This window comes from Amblyomma maculatum, chromosome 1 (genome assembly GCF_055883805.1).
Source record: "Amblyomma maculatum isolate TAMU_Amacu chromosome 1, ASM5588380v1, whole genome shotgun sequence".
Taxonomy (NCBI): Eukaryota; Metazoa; Arthropoda; class Arachnida; order Ixodida; family Ixodidae; genus Amblyomma; species Amblyomma maculatum.
The window spans coordinates 268,092,186-268,106,649 of NC_139344.1; the positions used below are offsets into that span (position 1 = coordinate 268,092,186).

The 14,464-nt window shown below is 44.2% G+C and overlaps 1 long non-coding RNA gene across 1 annotated transcript in view; it reads right to left on the reverse strand.

The window, feature by feature from the left end:
* Positions 1 to 348: 348 nt before the first annotated feature.
* LOC146206495 (uncharacterized) overlaps positions 349 to 14,464 on the reverse strand; it is a 43,147-nt gene continuing 29,031 nt past the window's right edge. Inside the window, exon 2 of the long non-coding RNA XR_014703265.1 lies at positions 349 to 631. This is a non-coding gene — a long non-coding RNA (uncharacterized LOC146206495). The remainder of the gene's footprint in view (positions 632 to 14,464) is intronic.

Sequence of the window (14,464 nt, forward strand, 5' to 3'; positions counted from 1 at the left end):
CAGTTACTTCTTTTCCGCCCCTACAAAACTGCATGCGTGTGGGCGCGTGTGTGTGCAAATAACTCATGCGCAGGTACTTAATATATTTGCAGCCCTGCATACGGCCAGTACTCTTGCACGCTTTCATTATAATGAAGAAAGCAAACGTACAATCCTTGCAGCGCGCTGCGAACAAGGAGACTCATGACTCCGAGTCCCTGCGTCGCTTCGCATACCAAGCCACTGACGCCTATCCTGTATTTGTTGGAGATTAAGTTTTACCACCACCACCACCGAAAAACAACGAAAGAAAAAAAAATGAATACGAACACACAGAATCGGCGCTCACTCTTATATTTTCGCCCATCGCGCCTTTCGAATGAGCAGAGCGCCTCTCTCAAGGAAAAGAAAAGCAAAATTCCACGAGATATGCGTATGTGACGTATATTCTACGTCACCGTGTCATGCGATTGCGCATCAATCGGAGGTTGCGCAGAGAGGAGTTGAGCAGATGGCTTGTCTTCGCGAGCCCACGTGGTGGCTCAATTCTAGCCGGCGGATCCGGACCGAAAGTGGAGGCGCGCCCTTGGCCGCTCGCGACACCTCCTCTGCTGGGAACGATTTCGGCTGCTTGACGCCCTCGAAAGCCGTGCTGCATGAGTAGTGGAACAAATAAAACAACAAAAAAAGTCAGTGTTTTCGGTTCTTACGGGCCCGCTTCATGGATTCTTTTTCTCTTTTGGTCGGCTGCGCTCACGGTAGCGCAAGCTTTTAATTATACAATTATATCTTTCATATGTTACATAGGTTTCATAGGTGAGGCTTGTGCCACACCTAGGGGCATTAAAATTCGTTTCCTTTGAGCACATAAAGCGTACCAACGGCACTTTTTCATATCATGATGCGATCAGAAGAATACCTTTAAAAACTAGGTTTTTTAGCCGTTCTAGGGCGCGGCCATTTTCTGTCGACTGGCACGGCGCCGCGCTGCCGTTTCCTTGCGGACTGCGGGGCCAACGATGGTAGAACCAGCTGGTTCAAGTAACACTGTGCAGGGCTGCGGTTTCCCTGCGGCAGCGTCTGCGCGGTAGCCACGATTAGCTAGCCTTCGGGCGCTAGAAAATATTTCCATTGCACGGTTGTGTTGGAGCAAGTGTATTTGCGCTGTGGTAGAGTTAAAATTGACGCGTTATTTATGGGATTTTAGTTTAACATTCACTTTAACTGAGTTGGCGCTCAGCATTTCCAATGCGCTCTTTCCTGCCACTCATAGCGAGCCTCGCCAATTAGGCTGTGTCGTCGCCTGCGTGGTGGTGCGCCAGTCACATCAACAAATTATCGCTCATCTGAGTTGCCAAGCTAACAGCAGGAAAGTTTTGTTGCATTTTATTTATAAACATCGCCGCATTAGGATTGTTTCTTGCTATACCAGGAAAATCTATAGCGCCTATCAACCTGTTGCGCCTGCGTGTCACGCATGATACATTGTCTTGCATATGCCAAAGAGACAGCAGCAAAGGAAGGCTAGCTGTAGCATGATAAGTGAGTATTCATATGGTATATGGAGTTTAGCGTACCACAGCATCGGCTATTAGGTACGCCGTCGTGGAGTGCCCCGGAAATTTGGGCCAACTGGGGTTCCTTAACGTGCGCTAACATCGCACAGTATACCTTCCGTTTCACCTGCATCGAACCGCGGCCGTCGCTGCCGTGATCGAACCCTCGTCTTGGGCTCAGCAGTCGAGCCGTAACCACAGAGCCACCGTTGTGGGGCACATTCGCTATTTGTATTATGTCTGAATAAATATTAACAGCGTAGCCAGGGCCATGAGGAGTGTTTTATTTCTGTTTATTTGTTGCGTCTCAGGCAGATAATATCAACAACAAAAAAATATTAGATGTGGTTTAGCTCTGGTTAAACCCTGATGAAAGCGAAAGCTTCTTTTGCCTGCTGCATTATTACCCTATCAAGCCTTATCAGTGTAGGGTGCTACATTATTGGGGACACTTTCAGCCTTTAAAGGTATGACGTGTGAGTGTAAGCTACAAGCCCAGATATAAAGTCCCGCTTTAACCAGCCGTATGGACGTGCCTGCGTGTCGTAGGGGTAACGTGAATGCAATTTGTTCTGGCAGGCTGATTCTGATATCACCCTCCCACATGAAAGGAGAGGCTCTAGTTGGCGCTCTTTCAGGCACCCACCGACACTGAGGCTGAAGGCTCGAGTTGGCTAGAGTAGTGAAGCTTCCGCTTCAAAAATTAGGGCAGACTATACACTCTCCTGTAAGACTGATGACACAGCGATGCTCTTCGCGTTTGGTATTACATCAGAGATTCGTCATTTCTATCTGTTGTCGTCGGCGGGCAAGTTGGAAAGATACTGCGCTTTTTCTTTCCTGTAAATGGTGTCTTAATAACCACTTGGTTATTAACCCCACTAAAACAAAGTTTTTAATCTTCAAAAGTAGCCAGAAAATCCTTCCTTGATCTCCTACGTTAACCCTCTGTTCTTACACTATTCCGGCTTCCGATAACACTGCTTTCTGGGCGTTATTCTTGATTCTGCACTTAAATTCTTAGCACACACCACTCATCTGAAAAAAATATCTATGTTTGGCATCCGAGCTATTCTCTTATCTCTGTATTATGCTTTCATTCACAGTCGCCTCACTTACGGGATTGTCGTTTGGGGAAATACTTACAACTGTCATTTATCGTCTGCACAGCATATACAAAATCAGGCCATCCACATTATCACCTGCACCACTTTTTCCACTAGCGCTCGTTCCTTATTAAATGAACATCATATCTTATCAGTCCACCAACTCTTTCAGTATCACCTTGTAATCGCATTCTTTAAGCTATTGAATGGCAGCTTGCATTTCGGGTTGGTTAATCCGTTACTACTTTCGAACTATAACTCTACAAGATTTGCAGCGAATAACAATTTACTACTCCCGAAAGTTCGTACTAATTATGGAAAAATGACGTCATCTTTTGCAGCCATATCATTCTGCAACTCATTGCCTTTAACACTAAAAACTTATATGTCCTTGCCCACATTTAAGAATAACTTGAAGGAATATTTGTTGAATTGCTGATGATTTATATTTTTTATGTCTAATACCTGTGTTAGTGCCTTTGTTTTTGTGTAAAAATACTGATTTGCCATGTTTTGTACATTATAACCTTTCGCTAACTTTACTGTTATTATTTATTTTGTTGTAGTTATCTATCGAGGGTCCCGGTGCAGTCTTATGACTATGGGACTCTCGTCTGTATTTTTATGCACTTTGTAAATATGTTCAGTCTAATAAACATTCCTTTCACTTAAAAAAAAAAATTGAAACGCCGATGATCGCTGCTTTACTGCGTCTGCTTCTGTATGCTGTGTGGTGCAGTGCTCGCTCGAGGAAGCGCCAAATTAAATGCTCAGCATGGACGTCGGACCCCCGACGGGGTCAGCTTGCGTGAATCGTCTGGTGAAGTCATCAATCACGTCCGGACGTGACGTCATGATGACGTCAGTTCCGGATACTAGACAGGACCGAATGTGCCGTTATGATGACGTTACCTCTGGTAATGGTGACTTCATTACTGCGAACACAGGCTGCTGAGAACGATACACGAAACGACCTCCGGCTTAACAGCATCGCTGTTAAAAGATCCTACGCTCAACCTTTTTCCACACCGACTTCTGTTTGAAATACGGAAATCACAATTTGGGTTGCTGGTGGTCGCGCTTACATTCCCGTAAAGGAACGGTAACAGAAAGCCAAAGACAAACCACTGCATGGTGATCGAAAACCCGTGCTTTGCCTAAGCAACCTTCAGCATGAAGCTCGCCGATCCGGTTACCTCTCACACCATGGAGTAAAATTAAAAAAAAAAAAAAAAACATTTGCAAGGCTCATGCATAAAATCAGAGTGTGTGTGTTTTATCATGTGTGAAGGGCTCCCTAAGAAAAAAAAAGACGGCAGCGCATTTCTACGTATAAACGGTGATTTCCAGTTCGTAGCCTGCATGGTAGACTACCCTCGGGTATCGCTGCAACGAGGGAACTGTGCACTTCAAGGTACTTCAGTACTCTCTGGAGCAGGAAAAAAATGTTCAATTCTGTCGCTAACGACAGAATTGAAGAACACGTGCTCACAAACACATATTCTACGCGAGACGCTCGCGCGACCCGCATATGGTGGCTAGAACCCGCAGTCCCCGGGCCGCGCGCGTCCAGCACATGCATGGCGCCTGGTGTAGAGAGTAGGAGCGTGCTAACAGCCTGCATGCGAGGGTGAAAAAAAAATATTTTTCTACACCACAAGGTCCCCCTGCGCGCTTCATCGGCTTGGAAACGCATCAAGGAACTACTGAGGTGAAGAGTAGTTTCCAAAGCAATGCGAGGATATATATTTTGACCATAGGTGTGAACACGGGAGGGGTATCCCCCCCCCCCCTTCCCTAACCCTCTAAGGAGGGCGAAGACTACTCCATCATTTACTCTGTTGGACTTACTTGTGCCATCATTTTTTAAAGCGCAGGTTTTTTTACAATATTATCGGCCGAGGACCCATGATGTTACGGTCCAAGAACTGCTTGCTTCCGGAAAGCCGAGAACTCAAAGAACCGTTGTGAGAAGCGCATTTTTGAGTCATTCTCAATTCTGCATCCATGGCGAAGCTTGTTTTGTTTTTTAAGCGTAAAATATTTTGTATATGTTGCAATTCTATCACATCAAAAAAAAGTGGAACTGTGTTTTAGCCTTAGGGGGCGCAGTGGGAGGGGGTTGGGAGGAGAGGGGGCGCTGCGGTGAACCCTGGCTCGCCTTAATGCAAAACGTTGCGGCATACGCCTACGATTTTGATACAGAACAACATGCCCCGACACTCGCGCCATGTTGTGGGGGCTTTTAAAATTTCACATCTTGCCAAAATTTTCTAGCTCGTTGCAGAGTATTCTTGTACTATATATATACCTGTTAGAACGAAAGGAAGAAGATGGTTTACACGGTATGAAGGAGCACTGAACAAGGGTAAAGGGGGTACGCCTCAGTTCGCAAGTCGACCCAACGTTTCGACAAGTAGAATTGTCTTCGTCTGGGCCACTTGTCCAATTGTCGAAACATTGGCTCGACCTGCGAACTGAGACGTACCCCCTTTACCCTTGTTCGGTGCTCCTTCATACTATATACTCTAGTTCCGTTGAGCATCGAATTCATGCTCGTACATGGTACAATACCGCCCCGCCGCGGTGCCGGAGTACCCGATTTCGATCACAACCGCCGGCGGCTGCGTTTCGATGGAAGCGAAACGAAGAGGCGTCCGTGTGCTGTACGATGTCAGCGCACGTTAAAGATCCCCAGGTGGTCGAAATTACCCCGTAGCCCTCCACTACGGCTCCTCTTTCTCTCTTTCCACTTTCCCTCCCACCTTTCTCCCTTGCCTTACGGCATGGTTCAGATGTCCACAGAAACAAGTGTGACAGCTATACTGCGCCTTTCCCTTCCTGTGAACCAATTATATATTATACCGGGTGTCCCAGCTAACTTGAACCAAGGGGTACAAAATAATATATTTGAGGTAGGTCAGTGAAACCAATTGCATTCAACTGCCAGCCTCCTTGGGCACTACAGGCAATTTTTTGTTTTGCAATTACTTAATTAGCTAATTATGTTAATTTATCTAATTTAATAAATATCGACTTTAGACCAAACATGTAAATTGGAAAGTTGTAGAGCACTTTCAGAAACCCCCATTTCATTAATTGCGATAAAGAAAGTCTCACGTGTATCGTTTTTTCCGGGCTCAGAAGAAAGCCCGCGAAATACAAATAATACCACGTGACTAGTGCATTTGCGCGCCGCGATTGTGGTGCTCTCAGTCGTGGTTTGAGCGAACGAAATCAGCTGCGGCCGTGTCTTCTTGGCCCCGTTAAAGCGGCAGGCCGATATGCCTGCGATGGCTTCTTCGCCCGCGTCAGACAGCCGGCCCACGTGACGGTGCAGTAGCAGCGAGAGCGGCGAGCCGACACCACCGACATTCTGACAAGGCCTCGCTCCTTCTCTCCCATCAGCGAACGTCACGACAAACGAATGAGCGATAAGGTATCAGCCATTGAATCTGCGCATACAGGCTTGGGTAAAGGGGCGAGATGACATCTTGTGACTCGACTAAAATTAGCGCTGCACCTTCATTTGCCGGTTTTTTATCGCCATCCGCCTGTCGTGATGTAGGCTGCTGCGGTGCGCTGGCCTGGCCAAAATCGCGGTGGCGACGGGCGAGCTCGAGCTCGCTCGAATCATCGCCAACATTTCTGCCTGCCGCTGCAACGGGACCATCGGGTCACAGCCGCAGCTTATGTCGTTCGCTCAAACCACGACTGAGAGCACCACAATCGCGGCGCACAAATGCGCTAGTCACGTGGTATTATTTGTATTTCGCGCGCTTTCTTCTGAGCCCGGAAAAAAAGATACACGTGAGACTTTCTTTATCGCAGTTAATGGAATGGGGGTTTCTGAAGGTGCTCTACAACTTTCCAATTCACATGTTTGGTCTAAAGTCGATATTTAAAAAATTAAAAAAATTAACATAATTAGCTAATTAAGTAAATGCAAAACAAAAAATTGCCTGTAGTGCGCAAACAGGCTGGCAGTTGTATGCATTTGGTCTCACTGACCTACCTCAAATACATTATTTTGTAACCCTTGGTTCAAGTTAGCTGGGACACCCGGTATATACAATGCGTACATGTGTGTAAAACGCATGTGTCGCATATAATAGTGCGTCCTATAAATTTATTATGCTGTATATATTATACGCATAAGGTGTAATCGTTTCAGTGTTCTAAAGTTCGCGAATAGATTTTCATCACTCGGCCTTGTCATAATCATAATTATGGGCTTGTAGATCCATACTTTGCCCAGACAATACACATACGTCCCAGGGACATCCCAGGGATTCCGATTATGGGAGATTCGGATGTCCTAGGGAAGTCAGAAGTCCCACAAAAATCCCCAAAACATCCCAAATGAAACAAGAAGTGACTTCCTCAGGACGTCCCAAACAATACCGAGGTGGGACATGTTCGGGGTATTTTAGGAGCTTATTGGGACATGTTTATGAGATTTTGCTCTGCTTGTTATTCCAGGCCCTGTCTTGCAGAGGCCTCGTAAGAAGCATGCAATTATATGTTGTCTCAAAAATTGTTTCCAGTTCTCAAAAATAAATCTCAGCTCATGTTGGTGTTATGAGCCGACTCAAGTGGCCACCTTTAGTTTGTATTTTGACAATTAGGGCAGGGATGATTTAGGAAGAATTCGAGGCAGAGTTGAATTTCAATGGGAAAGGACACTATGCTGCAGTTGATCATTTTCAACATTTCCAGTTATAATTATTTTGTGTTGAACTAACGATTCAAAACATATGTAATAATATTTGGCTAAAACCATTTTACGCACTCGATGAGCGCCCATGTGCAAAGCAATATCCGGGGGCGTTGAACACTGCATGCTGCAGCCATGCTGCCTGTACTATACACGTTTTCTGCATATGCCTATAAACTTCAGAATCATGAATACCTTCTTCAGCAAACGGAAGAACCGGAAATGGATATGGAAAAGTCCTAACGGGGAGACTAAAAATGAAATTGACTTCATACTGTATTCAACCCCCGCCATTATGCAAGATGTAGAGGTAATCGGGAAAGTGCGATGCGGTGACCGCAGGATGGTGAGGTCTCGAATTAGCCTAAATCTGAAGAAGGAACGCAACACATTAGTAAGAAAGAAACCCATCAACTAATAAGCGGTAAGGGGGAGGGCAGAATAGTTCAGGATCTCGCTACAGAATAGATATTCAGCTCTAACCGAGGATGGCGACATTACCCAAGCAATGAACAATAATTTCAGAGATATCATTTACTGAGTGTGCTGTAGAAGTAGGCAAGGATAGTTAGAGAGGATACCGGTAAGCTGTCTAAGGAGACAAAGATTTGATTAAGAAACGCCAGAGTATGAAAGCTTCCAATCCAACAGATCAGATAGAATTGGCCGAGATATCGAAGATAATAAGCGCAAGGTGGCCGATATAAAGAAGTGTAACAAGGAAAAAATTGAGCATGCTGTAAAGAACGGGGGAAGCCTTAAAGCGGTAAAGAAGAAATTGGACATAGGCAAAACCAGATGTATGCGATAAGGGACAAGAAGGGCAACGTCATCACGAATATGGACAAGATAGTGAAAGTAGCTGAGAAATTCTATACAGATCTCTACAGTAGCCAAAGTAGTCAGAACCGTAATGAGATTGGCGGTAGGGAAAAACAGTCAGACGTTCCACCAATGACGAAGGACGAGGTCAAGAAAGCATTAGAAACTATGAAAAGGGAGAAATCAGCTGGAGAGGATCAGATAAGTACAGATTTGTTTAAAGACGGGGGGGGGGGGGGGGGGGGATATCATGCTAGAAAAACTGGCCACCCTGTATACGCAGTGCCTGGTGTCATCGACGGCACCGGAACCATGGAAGAATGCAAACATTATCCTCATTCATAAGAAAGGGGACTCTAAGGACCTTAAAAATTACAGACCAATCAGCTTACTGTCTGTTACGTACAATGTATTTACTATATATTCATATTCGAATAAAATTGTATGCGGATCAACTAACACTGAAACGCCTATCACATTGATCGCACCCACAGCACGGGTTACCCGACGGGCTCACCCACTGAACATAGTTCCTTTCACTCCATTTTTAGATTGCTTTAAGTTTTCTTTTTTTCCACAGACCGATTGAATTGTGAAATAACTTAGATGGTTCTCTGCGTTTACTGCCAATTACTAACCAATTTCAGAAAGAACTGCCTAATCATGTTACCTGATATTGTATTGAAATGCTGTATACCCCACTCCTGCTATGTCTCTAACAAGAGAGACAGCAGTATTTGTAAATAAATAAATAAATAAATAAATAAATAAATAAATAAATAAATAAATAAATAAATAAATAAATAAATAAATAAATAAATAAATAAATAAATAAATAAATAAATAAATAAAAGGTAATCGCTAATAGAATCAGGACAACCCTATAGACTGCAACCAAGCAAAGGATCAAGCAGGTTTTCGGAAACGGTACTCTGCTATCTATCATATCCATACCATCAACCAGGTGATAGAAAAATGCTCGGGATATAACCAGCCCTTATACATAGCATTCGTTGATTACGAAAAAGCATTTGACTCAGTTGAAATCTCGGAGGTGGTGCAGGCATTGCAAAATCAGGAGGTAGACGAACCGTACGTGAAAGTGCTGGAAGATATATATATATATGGCTGCACAGCAACCATAGTTCTGCATAAAGAAAGTAACAAAATTCCCATAAAAAAGGTGTTAGGCAAGGAGACACGATCTCCCCAGTACTATTCAAAGCTTGCTTAGAGGAAGTATTCAGAGACTTGAAATGGGAGCAGTTAGGGATAAGGGTAGAGGAGAATGCCTCAGTAATCTGCGATTTGCTGATGACATTGCCTTGTTAAGTAACTTGGGGGATGAACTGCAAATAATGATTGATGACCTAGACAGGAAAAGTAGAAAGGTAGGTTTAAAAATCAATATGCAGAAGAATAAGGCAATGTTCAACAGCCTCGGGAAGGAACAGCAGTTTACGTTAGGTAGCGAAGCACTGGAAGTAGTAGGCGAATATGTCTACTTAGGACAGGTAGTAACCGCAGATCCGGACCATGAAAAGGAAATAAGAAGAATAGGATTGGGATGGAGCGCATTTGGCAAGCACTCGCAGATTATGACTAGCACCTTACCGGTATCGCTCAAGGGGAACAGTTGCATCTTACCTGTACTCACCCATGGGGCTGAAACGTGGAGGCTAACCAAGAGGGTTCTACTTAAGTTGAGGACAACCCAGAGGGCTATGGAGCGAAAAATGGTAGGGGTAACATTAAGAGATAGGAAGCGTGCAGAGTGGGTCAGAGAAATAACTCAAGTTACTAACACTAACATTCTAGTGGAAATTAAGAAGAAATGGGCGTGGGCAGGGCATGTAGTGCGAAGAGAGAATAATCGATGGTTGCTTAGGGTAATAAACTGGATTCCAAGGGAAGGAAAGCGTAGCAGGGGGCGGCAGAAGGTTAGGTGGGCGGATGAGGTTAAGAAGTTCGCAGGGGTCAAGTGGATGCAGCTAGCATAGAACCGGGTTAATTGGAGAAATATGGGAGAGGCCTTCGCCCTGCAGTGGGTATAGAGGCTGATGATGATGACGGGTGTCGAATACTATGCACAATCACGGCCGGTCTCGAGGGAGAGCGCGCGCTCTTTCTTACGGCCTTCTCAATTGCCGTGGGAACAATGGAAACGTTTCTCCTTGAGTTACGCTCTCCGCCGCCGCAAGGGGCGCGACCTGCTCACTGTTCGCTCCGCGTCTGCTTCAGTGGCGGCGGGTGGCTTTTGCTTGATTTCGCGCTGTCGCTCGCGAGTTTCGTGGTGAGTGCAGCACGAAATGAAAGAACACAGAATGTAGATGCTGCAGCGGCATATCTTCAACGTACTACGCACGCGAACGGATATAAAAAACACTGTCGTTCAGCAAACGTTCGACAAGCATGACATACATTGCAGCATGGTAGCTACTTTTGTCCATTTTAACACGAATTTTTCCCAAGCGTGTACAAGAATAGGAATAAAAAAAAAACAATGAGCAGTGATCACATCCAAGCTTCTTCAAGGCTAGCATGACAGCAACTCGTCTACAACAGCAAAACCGTCTTTCAGCGCTATAGATGCGAAACCATCCATGTAGCACCGAAGTTGAAAATAATTTCATAAAAATGTAATGTAAATTGCAAAATGCTTGCATGATATAAAGTATTAGTATAACAGTCAAAGTAAACGTTGTAGGGTTGAGTTTTAAATGTTATTACAATTCATATATTAGCCAATGTGTGGTATTATAAACATTATATTAATTTTGCATATACAAGTTGTTTTAATGAATTTTTTACATGATATTAAGCTTATTATGCAAACGATCAAAAATGGTTTGATATTCATGACACCACTTGTGCTGGAAGTGGTAAAAAAAAGGCCAATAAATGATGAAGGTGATACTCAATGCAGTGACTTACAAATGAGTTCACCTGCTATATCGAAAGTATGCAAGAAACTTCTAAAGCGTTAAAGAAGGACACTCTCACTGAAGACTCATTTTAGGCCTTATATAGCGACCCATTGAGGCTCTCTTCGGGAAAGTAAGGTTAATGTGCTGAAGGGAATGACATATGCTAGATGCGAGGGCCGTAACAGCTAGCGGCACATATATATGACTACATTGTCAAGACGGACGTTTCATCTCAGAGCAAAATCAAGGCACCTTGCGTCGATGCCAAAAAAAAAAAAAAAGAAAAACCATTTCTGCTATGCCGCAATCAGTAACCGAGGAACTGAAGGAAGTGATGGCATCTCCTACCATCCCATTTCCCACTGCCACATATTCCAGTTTACCTTACGTCGATGGATACATTAAGTTCATCAACTTCGGATGTGACGCTTGCGCTATTTTTCTTGAAACTAGCGAAAGAAGCAGCCCCATGTAGTATAACTCTTCTACGAGGACAATATTCTCGAGAATATTAACGAATTAAGAATATTAACGAGAAGCCAACTCCTTATGTGCACAAGCCGTGCAGGAAGATTTTTAGACTGAATTTTCTAGACGCAGGTCGCATTTTGATGAATTGATGAATATGTAGTGCAATGTGTAAGTTTGAAGGATATTTTTTTATTGTTTGCCGCTCTTTTCAATTCTGCTTAGCTGTTTATGCCCATTTCCTTGATTAAAAGTAGTCGCAAGACTACATATATATCTTCGGTCTTTCAACCGACTGATATGTTTTGAACGAAGCTAGAACAGCCCACTCCACTAGACAAGTGAAATTTTAACTATATGAGTAGATTTTTGTTCTTTACTCTGAATCTGAGACGCGCCATGAATTTTCGCAGGTGCCTCTTTTGATCTAAACGAAAACGGTAGCAGTTGACATAATCTCCACCCAACAGTTCACCATGCACTCACGTCAGGTCGCGCTACACCTGCTTACAACATTCAAACGCACAATGCATAGCGTGGTAAATTTATTTTTGTACAAAACATAGGGGCAAAAAATGTTGAAGTGTAACCGAAGCTTCATTCGACCGTGCACGGCCGCACTGACGAAGGCGCGCGCGCGCGCGCGTGAGCGGATGGTTGACTGTATTTTATTCCTCGTACACGATAAATGTTCGATGCTGATTACGGCCTTTGTATAAACCATAAGGGGCGAAATGTCAGGACCTGCCGGTTGCAACTGACGCGGGCGGGGCTAAAAGCGAGCGCGCGTTTCCCTTGGGCGTGAACGGCTGTAGCGGAGGAGCAGCAGTTGGGCGGTGGCGACCCCACTGAGGCGCGGCGGGCGGTGGAAACAGACCACATTGGAGAGGCCGTAAGAAAAGAGAAGCGCGCTCTCCCTCGAGACCGGCCGTGGCACAATAAACACACACGGGAAACTTTGCGGTTTTTGCGAAATTACACACACATAATTTACGTACATACTCACATTTTGCAAAGGATAGAAGAGTCACAATTTTGAGATCACCGCACTTCTCAAGCAATTCTATATATACTCCGCAACAAGGGAGTCCTGATATGTGCAAGAAATAGACTGCATATGTGCTAAGCTATACGTATAAAATAATCTTTTGAATAGTTATATATTTTGTTAACAGTACAGTCAACCAAGGTCACATGCCACATTCTGTTAATCGAGCATCTTCATTTCTTTGTCGACATTTAAAATAAAGCCATTAGTTAGAGTTGGTGTGTGTTCAAAGAAGTTGGGCGCCACATGCTAGTTGGGCGCCACGAAATTGTACCCCGTTATAGTTCGGCGCCACGTTTAACTGTTGCAATTGACGTATGCCCTTTTTGCGAACACGATTCAGATTGAACCTTACCTCTCATATCATGGTAGACTGCATGCAATGCAGTATATTTCGTGACCGCCTTATATATGTTTTCCAAAGGAACCAATTCCCGTGCATCAGCTAATGCAGTTATGAGCTTACATTCACTGCTCATATGCTCTGTAAAACCACAATGAACAATCAGTTGCTACCTCCCAAGATAGACTCTTGGAAAAGCGCAACTGAAATTTAGTTAGCAACTGTTGAGTATCGTAGCAGGGACGGCGTCCATTTCTAGTTATAGTGATGACCAGCATGTCTTTTGTTTTTGACATTTCAAGCGAATTTGTGTGGTTCTTGTTCAATCGCTTTCGTGCGACAGGGTGCATGATCCCTTACAACTGCCCTGGAATCTATTTAGTATGGTCTTATAAAAGGACAAGTAAACGGAACGTCCCACGGAGATCCTTCTTTGGAGGTTCGAATTAGCCCAGAAGGGAGTTTGCAGGGACATCCTGGGGATTATCTTGTTAAGATGTGGGATGTAGGGATTTGAACGGGACGGGACGTCCCTGGGAGTTGGTGCGTTATCTGGGTGCTAAGAATTTCAGTTTCGATTTCAGAGGGGTGATGCATTCGCAGCTCGTCATTTGTGTGCGCGCGAGCCTCGAAACTTCGCAATATCGGTGAAAACAATGCCTACCCTACATTATTGGAATGAAAACGGGAGTACATTTAATTCCTTCATGCATGTTCTGCGTACTTGCCTGCAAAAAAAAAAGGTCTTGAGAGCTGTATTTACTCCTTCCAAATAATGTACTTACGAATACATTGTTTATATACCCAAAATATGTTCACAAGCGCTTGAAAATTTTAGCTACTTTTTTTAGCTCATTGTTGGACTTTTTTAGCTACTTCTAGCGTCTTTTGTGTTGCTATCTAGCTACTTTTTCCTTTGTACGTTTGGCAACACTGAAATTTCCATTCCAGCCGTTGTTTTTTTTTTTTTTCTTACTGCGTTCAGACCATTCAGGAAGACTGCTGTACTGTACGCTTAGCTCTACGGCCTACGGAGTGCGTCCCATGTGCACCCGGCAATGTCAGATAAGGAAGGTAACAGCCTTTTCGTGAAATATTAACTATAGAGACGAAAGGTAGTCGAATAAGCAAATTGCAAAGTAGTAGTTCCAACCAAAGTCAAAGGAAATTTTGTGATAAAGCGAAGGGCATGGCGTTCGAGTTGGAATCCGCGGTCTCCGAAGGTCTGATGGCCTCGTTTCCATTCAGTATACTTCTGTCACACGGTCACTTTCGATCCTCATTGAACTCAATCCGCATTGAGGTTTTCAAGGACTGAAGCATCCCATTCCACACGGGCGTTTTCAATGAGCATTGAGAAATTTTCCTCATGTGCGCTGTGAGGGTGTCGACGACCGCTTTCGAGTGTGCTTGAAATCTCAAGATCAATTGAGGAAGCGGCTTGAAGTCAAGCAGGCTCGAGCTCGATTGCACTTGAAAGTTGCCGTGTGACAACCTC